We start from the raw sequence: 16,057 nt of genomic DNA, 5'->3' as shown, positions 1-16,057 counted from the left end.
CTGCAAATGAGAACTTCAACTTTTGGGTGCATTTGTTTCTAAAAAAAATCATTTTGTCAGTCAAAAGTGCCAAAAGTGTCAAAAAAGTGTTTTCGGCTCTAACTATTACTGGTTTGAAGTTTCAACTGACAACATGAGAAAAAATAAAACTTTCTTGAACATCAAATGAGAACTTCAACTTTTGGGTGCATTCGTTTCTAAAAAAAATCATTTTGTCAGTCAAAAGTGCCAAAAGTGTCAAAAAAGTGTTTTCGGCTCTAACTATTACTGGTTTGAAGTTTAAACTGACAACATGAGAAAAAATAAAACTTTCTTGAACATCAAATGAGAACTTCAACTTTTGGGTGCATTTGTTGCTAAAAAAAAATCATTTTGTCAGTCAAAAGTACCAAAAGTGTCAAAAAAGCGTTTTCGGCTGTATGACTGTTTTGAATTTTAAACTTAGAATGCGGCATAAAATATCAATTTCTTGAACATCAAATGAGAACTTCAACTTTTGGGTGCGTTTTTTGCTAAAAAATCATTTTGTCAGTCAAAAGTGCCAAAAGTGTCAAAAAAGCGTTTTCGGCTCTATGACTGTTTTGAATTTTAAACTTACAATGTGGCATAAAGTAACAATTTCTTGAACATCAAATGAGAACCTCAACTTTTGGGTGCGTTTTTTGCTAAAAAATCATTTTGTCAGTCAAAAGTGCCAAAAATGTCAAAAAGCGTTTTCGGCTCTATGATTGTTTTGAATTTTAAACTTACAACGTTGCATAAAATAACACTTTCTTGAACTGCAAATGAGAACTTCAACTTTTGGGTGCATTTGTTTCTAAAAAAAATCATTTTGTTAGTCAAAAGTGCCAAAAGTGTCAAAAAGGTGTTTTCGGCTCTAACTATTACTGGTTTGAAGGTTCAACTGACAACATGAGAAAAAATAAAACTTTCTTGAACATCAAATGAGAACTTCAACTTTTGGGTGCGTTTTTTGCTAAAAAAAATCATTTTGTCAGTCAAAAGTACCAAAAGTGTCAAAAAAGTCTTTTATGCTCAGAGTATGACTGTTTTGAAGATTTAACTTACAACGTGAAAAAAAATAACACTTTCTTGAACTGCAAATAAGAACTTTGACTTTTGGGTGCGTTTTTTGCTAAAAAATCATTTTGTCAGTCAAAAGTGCCAAAAATGTCAAAAAAGCGTTTTCGGCTCTATGACTGTTTTGAATTTTAAACTTACAAAGTGGCATAAAATAACACTTTCTTGAAATGCAAATGAGAACTTCAACTTTTGGGTACATTTGTTTCTAAAAAAAATCATTTTGTCAGTCAAAAGTACCAAAAGTGTCAAAAAAGTGTTTTCGGCTCTAACTATTACTGGTTTGAAGTTTCAACTGACAACATGAGAAAAAATAAAACTTTCTTGAACATCAAATGAGAACTTCAACTTTTGGGTGCATTTGTTGCTAAAAAAAAATCATTTTGTCAGTCAAAAGTACCAAAAGTGTCAAAAAAGCGTTTTCGGCTGTATGACTGTTTTGAATTTTAAACTTAGAATGTGGCATAAAATAACAATTTCTTGAACATCAAATGAGAACTTCAACTTTTGGGTGCGTTTTTTGCTAAAAAATCATTTTGTCAGTCAAAAGTGCCAAAAGTGTCAAAAAAGCGTTTTCGGCTCTATGACTGTTTTGAATTTTAAACTTACAATGTGGCATAAAGTAACACTTTCTTGAACATCAAATGAGAACCTCAACTTTTGGGTGCGTTTTTTGTTAAAAAATCATTTTGTCAGTCAAAAGTGCCAAAAATGTCAAAAAAGCGTTTTCGGCTCTATGACTGTTTTGAATTTTAAACTTACAATGTTGCATAAAATAACACTTTCTTGAACTGCCAATGAGAACTTTGACTTTTGGGTGCGTTTTTTGCTAAAAAATCATTTTGTCAGTCAAAAGTGCCAAAAATGTCAAAAAAGCGTTTTCGGCTCTATGACTGTTTTGAATTTTAAACTTACAACGTTGCATAAAATAACACTTTCTTGAACTGCAAATGAGAACTTCAACTTTTGGGTGCATTTGTTGCTAAAAAAAATCATTTTGTCAGTCAAAAGTACCAAAAATGTCATAAAAGTCTTTTATGCTCAGAGTATGACTGTTTTGAAGATTTAACGTACAACGTGACAAAAAATAACACTTTCTTGAACTGCAAATAAGAACTTTGACTTTGGGTGCGTTTTTTGCTAAAAAATAATTTTGTCAGTCAAAAGTGCCAAAAATATCCAAAAAGCGTTTTCGGCTCTATGACTGTTTTGAATTTTAAACTTACAAAGTGGCATAAAATAACACTTTCTTGAAATGCAAATGAGATCTTCAACTTTTGGGTGCATTTGTTTCTAAAAAAAATCATTTTGTCAGTCAAAGTACCAAAAGTGTCAAAAAAGTGTTTTCGGCTCTAACTATTACTGGTTTGAAGTTTCAACTGACAACATAAGAAAAAATAAAACTTTCTTGAACATCAAATGAGAACTTCAACTTTTGGGTGCATTTGTTTCTAAAAAAAATCATTTTGTCAGTCAAAAGTGCCAAAAGTGTCAAAAAAGTGTTTTCGGCTCTAACTATTACTGGTTTGAAGGTTCAACTAACAACATGAGAAAAAATAAAACTTTCTTGAACATCAAATGAGAACTTCAACTTTTGGGTGCATTTGTTGCTAAAAAAAAATCATTTTGTCAGTCAAAAGTACCAAAAGTGTCAAAAAAGCGTTTTCGGCTCTATGACTGTTTTGAATTTTAAACTTACAATGTGGCATAAAATAACAATTTCTTGAACATCAAATGAGAACTTCAACTTTTGGGTGCGTTTTTTGCTAAAAAATCATTTTTTCAGTCAAAAGTGCCAAAAGTGTCAAAAAAGCGTTTTCGGCTCTATAACTGTTTTGAATTTTAAACTTACAATGTGGCATAAAATAACACTTTCTTGAACATCAAATGAGAACTTCAACTTTTGGGTGCGTTTTTTGCTAAAAATCATTTTGTCAGTCAAAAGTGCCAAAAATGTCAAAAAAGCGTTTTCGGCTCTATGATTGTTTTGAATTTTAAACTTACAACGTTGCATAAAATAACACTTTCTTGAACTGCAAATGAGAACTTCAACCTTTGGGTGCATTTGTTTCTAAAAAAAATCATTTTGTCAGTCAAAAGTGCCAAAAGTGTCAAAAAAGCGTTTTCGGCTCTATGACTGTTTTGAATTTTAAACTTACAATGTGCCATAAAATAACAATTTCTTGAACATCAAATGAGAACTTCAACTTTTGGGTGCGTTTTTTGCTAAAAATCATTTTGTCAGTCAAAAGTGCCAAAAATGTCAAAAAAGCGTTTTCGGCTCTATGATTGTTTTGAATTTTAAACTTACAACGTTGCATAAAATAACACTTTCTTGAACTGCAAATGAGAACTTCAACTTTTGGGTGCATTTGTTTCTAAAAAAAATCATTTTGTCAGTCAAAAGTGTCAAAAAAGTGTTTTCGGCTCTAACTATTACTGGTTTGAAGTTTCAACTGACAACATGAGAAAAAATAAAACTTTCTTGAATATCAAATAAGAACTTCAACTTTTGGGTGCATTTGTTGCTAAAAAAAATCATTTTGTCAGACAAAAGTACCAAAAGTGTCAAAAAAAGCGTTTTCGGCTCTATGACTGTTTTGAATTTTAAACTTACAATGTGGCATAAAATAACAATTTCTTGAACATCAAATGAGAACTTCAACTTTTGGGTGCGTTTTTTGCTAAAAAATCATTTTGTCAGTCAAAAGTGCCAAAAGTGTCAAAAAAGCGTTTTCGGCTCTATGACTGTTTTGAATTTTAAACTTACAATGTGGCATAAAATAACAATTTCTTGAACATCAAATGAGAACTTCAACTTTTGGGTGCGTTTTTTGCTAAAAATCATTTTGTCAGTCAAAAGTGCCAAAAATGTCAAAAAAGCGTTTTCGGCTCTATGATTGTTTTGAATTTTAAACTTACAACGTTGCATAAAATAACACTTTCTTGAACTGCAAATGAGAACTTCAACTTTTGGGTGCATTTGTTTCTAAAAAAAATCATTTTGTCAGTCAAAAGTGTCAAAAAAGTGTTTTCGGCTCTAACTATTACTGGTTTGAAGTTTCAACTGACAACATGAGAAAAAATAAAACTTTCTTGAACATCAAATGAGAACTTCAACTTTTGGGTGCATTCGTTTCTAAAAAAAATCATTTTGTCAGTCAAAAGTGCCAAAAGTGTCAAAAAAGTGTTTTCGGCTCTAACTATTACTGGTTTGAAGTTTAAACTGACAACATGAGAAAAAATAAAACTTTCTTGAACATCAAATGAGAACTTCAACTTTTGGGTGCATTTGTTGCTAAAAAAAAATCATTTTGTCAGTCAAAAGTACCAAAAGTGTCAAAAAAGCGTTTTCGGCTGTATGACTGTTTTGAATTTTAAACTTAGAATGCGGCATAAAATATCAATTTCTTGAACATCAAATGAGAACTTCAACTTTTGGGTGCGTTTTTTGCTAAAAAATCATTTTGTCAGTCAAAAGTGCCAAAAGTGTCAAAAAAGCATTTTCGGCTCTATGACTGTTTTGAATTTTAAACTTACAATGTGGCATAAAGTAACAATTTCTTGAACATCAAATGAGAACCTCAACTTTTGGGTGCGTTTTTTGCTAAAAAATCATTTTGTCAGTCAAAAGTGCCAAAAATGTCAAAAAGCGTTTTCGGCTCTATGATTGTTTTGAATTTTAAACTTACAACGTTGCATAAAATAACACTTTCTTGAACTGCAAATGAGAACTTCAACTTTTGGGTGCATTTGTTTCTAAAAAAAATCATTTTGTTAGTCAAAAGTGCCAAAAGTGTCAAAAAGGTGTTTTCGGCTCTAACTATTACTGGTTTGAAGGTTCAACTGACAACATGAGAAAAAATAAAACTTTCTTGAACATCAAATGAGAACTTCAACTTTTGGGTGCGTTTTTTGCTAAAAAAAATCATTTTGTCAGTCAAAAGTACCAAAAGTGTCAAAAAAGTCTTTTATGCTCAGAGTATGACTGTTTTGAAGATTTAACTTACAACGTGACAAAAAATAACACTTTCTTGAACTGCAAATAAGAACTTTGACTTTTGGGTGCGTTTTTTGCTAAAAAATCATTTTGTCAGTCAAAAGTGCCAAAAATGTCAAAAAAGCGTTTTCGGCTCTATGACTGTTTTGAATTTTAAACTTACAAAGTGGCATAAAATAACACTTTCTTGAAATGCAAATGAGAACTTCAACTTTTGGGTACATTTGTTTCTAAAAAAAATCATTTTGTCAGTCAAAAGTACCAAAAGTGTCAAAAAAGTGTTTTCGGCTCTAACTATTACTGGTTTGAAGTTTCAACTGACAACATGAGAAAAAATAAAACTTTCTTGAACATCAAATGAGAACTTCAACTTTTGGGTGCATTTGTTTCTAAAAAAAAATCATTTTGTCAGTCAAAAGTACCAAAAGTGTCAAAAAAGCGTTTTCGGCTGTATGACTGTTTTGAATTTTAAACTTAGAATGTGGCATAAAATAACAATTTCTTGAACATCAAATGAGAACTTCAACTTTTGGGTGCATTTGTTGCTAAAAAAAAATCATTTTGTCAGTCAAAAGTACCAAAAGTGTCAAAAAAGCGTTTTCGGCTCTATGACTGTTTTGAATTTTAAACTTACAATGTGGCATAAAATAACAATTTCTTGAACATCAAATGAGAACTTCAACTTTTGGGTGCGTTTTTTGCTAAAAAATCATTTTTTCAGTCAAAAGTGCCAAAAGTGTCAAAAAAGCGTTTTCGGCTCTATAACTGTTTTGAATTTTAAACTTACAATGTGGCATAAAATAACACTTTCTTGAACATCAAATGAGAACTTCAACTTTTGGGTGCGTTTTTTGCTAAAAATCATTTTGTCAGTCAAAAGTGCCAAAAATGTCAAAAAAGCGTTTTCGGCTCTATGATTGTTTTGAATTTTAAACTTACAACGTTGCATAAAATAACACTTTCTTGAACTGCAAATGAGAACTTCAACTTTTGGGTGCATTTGTTTCTAAAAAAAATCATTTTGTCAGTCAAAAGTGCCAAAAGTGTCAAAAAAGCGTTTTCGGCTCTATGACTGTTTTGAATTTTAAACTTACAATGTGCCATAAAATAACAATTTCTTGAACATCAAATGAGAACTTCAACTTTTGGGTGCGTTTTTTGCTAAAAATCATTTTGTCAGTCAAAAGTGCCAAAAATGTCAAAAAAGCGTTTTCGGCTCTATGATTGTTTTGAATTTTAAACTTACAACGTTGCATAAAATAACACTTTCTTGAACTGCAAATGAGAACTTCAACTTTTGGGTGCATTTGTTTCTAAAAAAAATCATTTTGTCAGTCAAAAGTGTCAAAAAAGTGTTTTCGGCTCTAACTATTACTGGTTTGAAGTTTCAACTGACAACATGAGAAAAAATAAAACTTTCTTGAATATCAAATAAGAACTTCAACTTTTGGGTGCATTTGTTGCTAAAAAAAATCATTTTGTCAGACAAAAGTACCAAAAGTGTCAAAAAAAGCGTTTTCGGCTCTATGACTGTTTTGAATTTTAAACTTACAATGTGGCATAAAATAACAATTTCTTGAACATCAAATGAGAACTTCAACTTTTGGGTGCGTTTTTTGCTAAAAAATCATTTTGTCAGTCAAAAGTGCCAAAAGTGTCAAAAAAGCGTTTTTGGTTCTATGACTGTTTTGAATTTTAAACTTACAATGTGGCATAAAATAACAATTTCTTGAACATCAAATGAGAACTTCAACTTTTGGGTGCGTTTTTTGCTAAAAATCATTTTGTCAGTCAAAAGTGCCAAAAATGTCAAAAAAGCGTTTTCGGCTCTATGATTGTTTTGAATTTTAAACTTACAACGTTGCATAAAATAACACTTTCTTGAACTGCAAATGAGAACTTCAACTTTTGGGTGCATTTGTTTCTAAAAAAAATCATTTTGTCAGTCAAAAGTGTCAAAAAAGTGTTTTCGGCTCTAACTATTACTGGTTTGAAGTTTCAACTGACAACATGAGAAAAAATAAAACTTTCTTGAACATCAAATGAGAACTTCAACTTTTGGGTGCATTTGTTTCTAAAAAAAATCATTTTGTCAGTCAAAAGTGCCAAAAGTGTCAAAAAAGTGTTTTCGGCTCTAACTATTACTGGTTTGAAGTTTAAACTGACAACATGAGAAAAAATAAAACTTTCTTGAACATCAAATGAGAACTTCAACTTTTGGGTGCATTTGTTGCTAAAAAAAAATCATTTTGTCAGTCAAAAGTACCAAAAGTGTCAAAAAAGCGTTTTCGGCTGTATGACTGTTTTGAATTTTAAACTTAGAATGCGGCATAAAATATCAATTTCTTGAACATCAAATGAGAACTTCAACTTTTGGGTGCGTTTTTTGCTAAAAATCATTTTGTCAGTCAAAAGTGCCAAAAGTGTCAAAAAAGCGTTTTCGGCTCTATGACTGTTTTGAATTTTAAACTTACAATGTGGCATAAAGTAACAATTTCTTGAACATCAAATGAGAACCTCAACTTTTGGGTGCGTTTTTTGCTAAAAAATCATTTTGTCAGTCAAAAGTGCCAAAAATGTCAAAAAGCGTTTTCGGCTCTATGATTGTTTTGAATTTTAAACTTACAACGTTGCATAAAATAACACTTTCTTGAACTGCAAATGAGAACTTCAACTTTTGGGTGCATTTGTTTCTAAAAAAAATCATTTTGTTAGTCAAAAGTGCCAAAAGTGTCAAAAAGGTGTTTTCGGCTCTAACTATTACTGGTTTGAAGGTTCAACTGACAACATGAGAAAAAATAAAACTTTCTTGAACATCAAATGAGAACTTCAACTTTTGGGTGCGTTTTTTGCTAAAAAAAATCATTTTGTCAGTCAAAAGTACCAAAAGTGTCAAAAAAGTCTTTTATGCTCAGAGTATGACTGTTTTGAAGATTTAACTTACAACGTGACAAAAAATAACACTTTCTTGAACTGCAAATAAGAACTTTGACTTTTGGGTGCGTTTTTTGCTAAAAAATCATTTTGTCAGTCAAAAGTGCCAAAAATGTCAAAAAAGCGTTTTCGGCTCTATGACTGTTTTGAATTTTAAACTTACAAAGTGGCATAAAATAACACTTTCATGAAATGCAAATGAGAACTTCAACTTTTGGGTACATTTGTTTCTAAAAAAAATCATTTTGTCAGTCAAAAGTACCAAAAGTGTCAAAAAAGTGTTTTCGGCTCTAACTATTACTGGTTTGAAGTTTCAACTGACAACATGAGAAAAAATAAAACTTTCTTGAACATCAAATGAGAACTTCAACTTTTGGGTGCATTTGTTTCTAAAAAAAAATCATTTTGTCAGTCAAAAGTACCAAAAGTGTCAAAAAAGCGTTTTCGGCTGTATGACTGTTTTGAATTTTAAACTTAGAATGTGGCATAAAATAACAATTTCTTGAACATCAAATGAGAACTTCAACTTTTGGGTGCATTTGTTGCTAAAAAAAAATCATTTTGTCAGTCAAAAGTACCAAAAGTGTCAAAAAAGCGTTTTTCGGCTCTATGACTGTTTTGAATTTTAAACTTACAATGTGGCATAAAATAACAATTTCTTGAACATCAAATGAGAACTTCAACTTTTGGGTGCGTTTTTTGCTAAAAAATCATTTTTTCAGTCAAAAGTGCCAAAAGTGTCAAAAAAGCGTTTTCGGCTCTATAACTGTTTTGAATTTTAAACTTACAATGTGGCATAAAATAACACTTTCTTGAACATCAAATGAGAACTTCAACTTTTGGGTGCGTTTTTTGCTAAAAATCATTTTGTCAGTCAAAAGTGCCAAAAATGTCAAAAAAGCGTTTTCGGCTCTATGATTGTTTTGAATTTTAAACTTACAACGTTGCATAAAATAACACTTTCTTGAACTGCAAATGAGAACTTCAACTTTTGGGTGCATTTGTTTCTAAAAAAAATCATTTTGTCAGTCAAAAGTGCCAAAAGTGTCAAAAAAGCGTTTTCGGCTCTATGACTGTTTTGAATTTTAAACTTACAATGTGCCATAAAATAACAATTTCTTGAACATCAAATGAGAACTTCAACTTTTGGGTGCGTTTTTTGCTAAAAATCATTTTGTCAGTCAAAAGTGCCAAAAATGTCAAAAAAGCGTTTTCGGCTCTATGATTGTTTTGAATTTTAAACTTACAACGTTGCATAAAATAACACTTTCTTGAACTGCAAATGAGAACTTCAACTTTTGGGTGCATTTGTTTCTAAAAAAAATCATTTTGTCAGTCAAAAGTGTCAAAAAAGTGTTTTCGGCTCTAACTATTACTGGTTTGAAGTTTCAACTGACAACATGAGAAAAAATAAAACTTTCTTGAATATCAAATAAGAACTTCAACTTTTGGGTGCATTTGTTGCTAAAAAAAATCATTTTGTCAGACAAAAGTACCAAAAGTGTCAAAAAAAGCGTTTTCGGCTCTATGACTGTTTTGAATTTTAAACTTACAATGTGGCATAAAATAACAATTTCTTGAACATCAAATGAGAACTTCAACTTTTGGGTGCGTTTTTTGCTAAAAAATCATTTTGTCAGTCAAAAGTGCCAAAAGTGTCAAAAAAGCGTTTTCGGCTCTATGACTGTTTTGAATTTTAAACTTACAATGTGGCATAAAATAACAATTTCTTGAACATCAAATGAGAACTTCAACTTTTGGGTGCGTTTTTTGCTAAAAATCATTTTGTCAGTCAAAAGTGCCAAAAATGTCAAAAAAGCGTTTTCGGCTCTATGATTGTTTTGAATTTTAAACTTACAACGTTGCATAAAATAACACTTTCTTGAACTGCAAATGAGAACTTCAACTTTTGGGTGCATTTGTTTCTAAAAAAAATCATTTTGTCAGTCAAAAGTGTCAAAAAAGTGTTTTCGGCTCTAACTATTACTGGTTTGAAGTTTCAACTGACAACATGAGAAAAAATAAAACTTTCTTGAACATCAAATGAGAACTTCAACTTTTGGGTGCATTCGTTTCTAAAAAAAATCATTTTGTCAGTCAAAAGTGCCAAAAGTGTCAAAAAAGTGTTTTCGGCTCTAACTATTACTGGTTTGAAGTTTAAACTGACAACATTAGAAAAAATAAAACTTTCTTGAACATCAAATGAGAACTTCAACTTTTGGGTGCATTTGTTGCTAAAAAAAAATCATTTTGTCAGTCAAAAGTACCAAAAGTGTCAAAAAAGCGTTTTCGGCTGTATGACTGTTTTGAATTTTAAACTTAGAATGCGGCATAAAATATCAATTTCTTGAACATCAAATGAGAACTTCAACTTTTGGGTGCGTTTTTTGCTAAAAAATCATTTTGTCAGTCAAAAGTGCCAAAAGTGTCAAAAAAGCGTTTTCGGCTCTATGACTGTTTTGAATTTTAAACTTACAATGTGGCATAAAGTAACACTTTCTTGAACATCAAATGAGAACCTCAACTTTTGGGTGCGTTTTTTGCTAAAAAATCATTTTGTCAGTCAAAAGTGCCAAAAATGTCAAAAAGCGTTTTCGGCTCTATGATTGTTTTGAATTTTAAACTTACAACGTTGCATAAAATAACACTTTCTTGAACTGCAAATGAGAACTTCAACTTTTGGGTGCATTTGTTTCTAAAAAAAATCATTTTGTCAGTCAAAAGTGTCAAAAAAGTGTTTTCGGCTCTAACTATTACTGGTTTGAAGTTTCAACTGACAACATGAGAAAAAATAAAACTTTCTTGAACATCAAATGAGAACTTCAACTTTTGGGTGCGTTTTTTGCTAAAAATCATTTTGTCAGTCAAAAGTGCCAAAAATGTCAAAAAAGCGTTTTCGGCTCTATGATTGTTTTGAATTTTAAACTTACAACGTTGCATAAAATAACACTTTCTTGAACTGCAAATGAGAACTTCAACTTTTGGGTGCATTTGTTTCTAAAAAAAATCATTTTGTCAGTCAAAAGTGCCAAAAGTGTCAAAAAAGCGTTTTCGGCTCTATGACTGTTTTGAATTTTAAACTTACAATGTGCCATAAAATAACAATTTCTTGAACATCAAATGAGAACTTCAACTTTTGGGTGCGTTTTTTGCTAAAAATCATTTTGTCAGTCAAAAGTGCCAAAAATGTCAAAAAAGCGTTTTCGGCTCTATGATTGTTTTGAATTTTAAACTTACAACGTTGCATAAAATAACACTTTCTTGAACTGCAAATGAGAACTTCAACTTTTGGGTGCATTTGTTTCTAAAAAAAATCATTTTGTCAGTCAAAAGTGTCAAAAAAGTGTTTTCGGCTCTAACTATTACTGGTTTGAAGTTTCAACTGACAACATGAGAAAAAATAAAACTTTCTTGAATATCAAATAAGAACTTCAACTTTTGGGTGCATTTGTTGCTAAAAAAAATCATTTTGTCAGACAAAAGTACCAAAAGTGTCAAAAAAAGCGTTTTCGGCTCTATGACTGTTTTGAATTTTAAACTTACAATGTGGCATAAAATAACAATTTCTTGAACATCAAATGAGAACTTCAACTTTTGGGTGCGTTTTTTGCTAAAAAATCATTTTGTCAGTCAAAAGTGCCAAAAGTGTCAAAAAAGCGTTTTCGGCTCTATGACTGTTTTGAATTTTAAACTTACAATGTGGCATAAAATAACAATTTCTTGAACATCAAATGAGAACTTCAACTTTTGGGTGCGTTTTTTGCTAAAAATCATTTTGTCAGTCAAAAGTGCCAAAAATGTCAAAAAAGCGTTTTCGGCTCTATGATTGTTTTGAATTTTAAACTTACAACGTTGCATAAAACAACACTTTCTTGAACTGCAAATGAGAACTTCAACTTTTGGGTGCATTTGTTTCTAAAAAAAATCATTTTGTCAGTCAAAAGTGTCAAAAAAGTGTTTTCGGCTCTAACTATTACTGGTTTGAAGTTTCAACTGACAACATGAGAAAAAATAAAACTTTCTTGAACATCAAATGAGAACTTCAACTTTTGGGTGCATTCGTTTCTAAAAAAAATCATTTTGTCAGTCAAAAGTGCCAAAAGTGTCAAAAAAGTGTTTTCGGCTCTAACTATTACTGGTTTGAAGTTTAAACTGACAACATGAGAAAAAATAAAACTTTCTTGAACATCAAATGAGAACTTCAACTTTTGGGTGCATTTGTTGCTAAAAAAAAATCATTTTGTCAGTCAAAAGTACCAAAAGTGTCAAAAAAGCGTTTTCGGCTGTATGACTGTTTTGAATTTTAAACTTAGAATGCGGCATAAAATATCAATTTCTTGAACATCAAATGAGAACTTCAACTTTTGGGTGCGTTTTTTGCTAAAAAATCATTTTGTCAGTCAAAAGTGCCAAAAGTGTCAAAAAAGCGTTTTCGGCTCTATGACTGTTTTGAATTTTAAACTTACAATGTGGCATAAAGTAACAATTTCTTGAACATCAAATGAGAACCTCAACTTTTGGGTGCGTTTTTTGCTAAAAAATCATTTTGTCAGTCAAAAGTGCCAAAAATGTCAAAAAGCGTTTTCGGCTCTATGATTGTTTTGAATTTTAAACTTACAACGTTGCATAAAATAACACTTTCTTGAACTGCAAATGAGAACTTCAACTTTTGGGTGCATTTGTTTCTAAAAAAAATCATTTTGTTAGTCAAAAGTGCCAAAAGTGTCAAAAAGGTGTTTTCGGCTCTAACTATTACTGGTTTGAAGGTTCAACTGACAACATGAGAAAAAATAAAACTTTCTTGAACATCAAATGAGAACTTCAACTTTTGGGTGCGTTTTTTGCTAAAAAAAATCATTTTGTCAGTCAAAAGTACCAAAAGTGTCAAAAAAGTCTTTTATGCTCAGAGTATGACTGTTTTGAAGATTTAACTTACAACGTGACAAAAAATAACACTTTCTTGAACTGCAAATAAGAACTTTGACTTTTGGGTGCGTTTTTTGCTAAAAAATCATTTTGTCAGTCAAAAGTGCCAAAAATGTCAAAAAAGCGTTTTCGGCTCTATGACTGTTTTGAATTTTAAACTTAGAATGTGGCATAAAATAACAATTTCTTGAACATCAAATGAGAACTTCAACTTTTGGGTGCGTTTTTTGCTAAAAAATCATTTTGTCAGTCAAAAGTGCCAAAAGTGTCAAAAAAGCGTTTTCGGCTCTATGACTGTTTTGAATTTTAAACTTACAATGTGGCATAAAGTAACACTTTCTTGAACATCAAATGAGAACCTCAACTTTTGGGTGCGTTTTTTGTTAAAAAATCATTTTGTCAGTCAAAAGTGCCAAAAATGTCAAAAAAGCGTTTTCGGCTCTATGACTGTTTTGAATTTTAAACTTACAACGTTGCATAAAATAACACTTTCTTGAACTGCCAATGAGAACTTTGACTTTTGGGTGCGTTTTTTGCTAAAAAAATCATTTTGTCAGTCAAAAGTGCCAAAAATGTCAAAAAAGCGTTTTCGGCTCTATGACTGTTTTGAATTTTAAACTTACAACGTTGCATAAAATAACACTTTCTTGAACTGCAAATGAGAACTTCAACTTTTGGGTGCATTTGTTGCTAAAAAAAATCATTTTGTCAGTCAAAAGTACCAAAAATGTCATAAAAGTCTTTTATGCTCAGAGTATGACTGTTTTGAAGATTTAACGTACAACGTGACAAAAAATAACACTTTCTTGAACTGCAAATAAGAACTTTGACTTTTGGGTGCGTTTTTTGCTAAAAAATAATTTTGTCAGTCAAAAGTGCCAAAAATATCCAAAAAGCGTTTTCGGCTCTATGACTGTTTTGAATTTTAAACTTACAAAGTGGCATAAAATAACACTTTCTTGAAATGCAAATGAGAACTTCAACTTTTGGGTGCATTTGTTTCTAAAAAAAATCATTTTGTCAGTCAAAGTACCAAAAGTGTCAAAAAAGTGTTTTCGGCTCTAACTATTACTGGTTTGAAGTTTCAACTGACAACATAAGAAAAAATAAAACTTTCTTGAACATCAAATGAGAACTTCAACTTTTGGGTGCATTTGTTTCTAAAAAAAATCATTTTGTCAGTCAAAAGTGCCAAAAGTGTCAAAAAAGTGTTTTCGGCTCTAACTATTACTGGTTTGAAGGTTCAACTAACAACATGAGAAAAAATAAAACTTTCTTGAACATCAAATGAGAACTTCAACTTTTGGGTGCATTTGTTGCTAAAAAAAATCATTTTGTCAGTCAAAAGTACCAAAAGTGTCAAAAAAGCGTTTTCGGCTCTATGACTGTTTTGAATTTTAAACTTACAATGTGGCATAAAATAACAATTTCTTGAACATCAAATGAGAACTTCAACTTTTGGGTGCGTTTTTTGCTAAAAAATCATTTTTTCAGTCAAAAGTGCCAAAAGTGTCAAAAAAGCGTTTTCGGCTCTATAACTGTTTTGAATTTTAAACTTACAATGTGGCATAAAATAACACTTTCTTGAACATCAAATGAGAACTTCAACTTTTGGGTGCGTTTTTTGCTAAAAATCATTTTGTCAGTCAAAAGTGCCAAAAATGTCAAAAAAGCGTTTTCGGCTCTATGATTGTTTTGAATTTTAAACTTACAACGTTGCATAAAATAACACTTTCTTGAACTGCAAATGAGAACTTCAACTTTTGGGTGCATTTGTTTCTAAAAAAAATCATTTTGTCAGTCAAAAGTGCCAAAAGTGTCAAAAAAGCGTTTTCGGCTCTATGACTGTTTTGAATTTTAAACTTACAATGTGCCATAAAATAACAATTTCTTGAAATGCAAATGAGAACTTCAACTTTTGGGTACATTTGTTTCTAAAAAAAATCATTTTGTCAGTCAAAAGTACCAAAAGTGTCAAAAAAGTGTTTTCGGCTCTAACTATTACTGGTTTGAAGTTTCAACTGACAACATGAGAAAAAATAAAACTTTCTTGAACATCAAATGAGAACTTCAACTTTTGGGTGCATTCGTTTCTAAAAAAAATCATTTTGTCAGTCAAAAGTGCCAAAAGTGTCAAAAAAGTGTTTTCGGCTCTAACTATTACTGGTTTGAAGTTTAAACTGACAACATGAGAAAAAATAAAACTTTCTTGAACATCAAATGAGAACTTCAACTTTTGGGTGCATTTGTTGCTAAAAAAAAATCATTTTGTCAGTCAAAAGTACCAAAAGTGTCAAAAAAGCGTTTTCGGCTGTATGACTGTTTTGAATTTTAAACTTAGAATGCGGCATAAAATATCAATTTCTTGAACATCAAATGAGAACTTCAACTTTTGGGTGCGTTTTTTGCTAAAAAATCATTTTGTCAGTCAAAAGTGCCAAAAGTGTCAAAAAAGCGTTTTCGGCTCTATGACTGTTTTGAATTTTAAACTTACAATGTGGCATAAAGTAACACTTTCTTGAACATCAAATGAGAACCTCAACTTTTGGGTGCGTTTTTTGCTAAAAAATCATTTTGTCAGTCAAAAGTGCCAAAAATGTCAAAAAGCGTTTTCGGCTCTATGATTGTTTTGAATTTTAAACTTACAACGTTGCATAAAATAACACTTTCTTGAACTGCAAATGAGAACTTCAACTTTTGGGTGCATTTGTTTCTAAAAAAAATCATTTTGTCAGTCAAAAGTGTCAAAAAAGTGTTTTCGGCTCTAACTATTACTGGTTTGAAGTTTCAACTGACAACATGAGAAAAAATAAAACTTTCTTGAACATCAAATGAGAACTTCAACTTTTGGGTGCGTTTTTTGCTAAAAATCATTTTGTCAGTCAAAAGTGCCAAAAATGTCAAAAAAGCGTTTTCGGCTCTATGATTGTTTTGAATTTTAAACTTACAACGTTGCATAAAATAACACTTTCTTGAACTGCAAATGAGAACTTCAACTTTTGGGTGCATTTGTTTCTAAAAAAAATCATTTTGTCAGTCAAAAGTGCCAAAAGTGTCAAAAAAGCGTTTTCGGCTCTATGACTGTTTTGAATTTTAAACTTACAATGTGCCATAAAA

Source organism: Oryzias latipes, chromosome 10, assembly GCF_053564925.1.
Source record: "Oryzias latipes strain Hd-rR chromosome 10, Olatipes_Hd-rR_3.1".
NCBI classification, from domain to species: Eukaryota; Metazoa; Chordata; class Actinopteri; order Beloniformes; family Adrianichthyidae; genus Oryzias; species Oryzias latipes.
Note: the sequence above shows the minus strand (reverse complement) of the source record.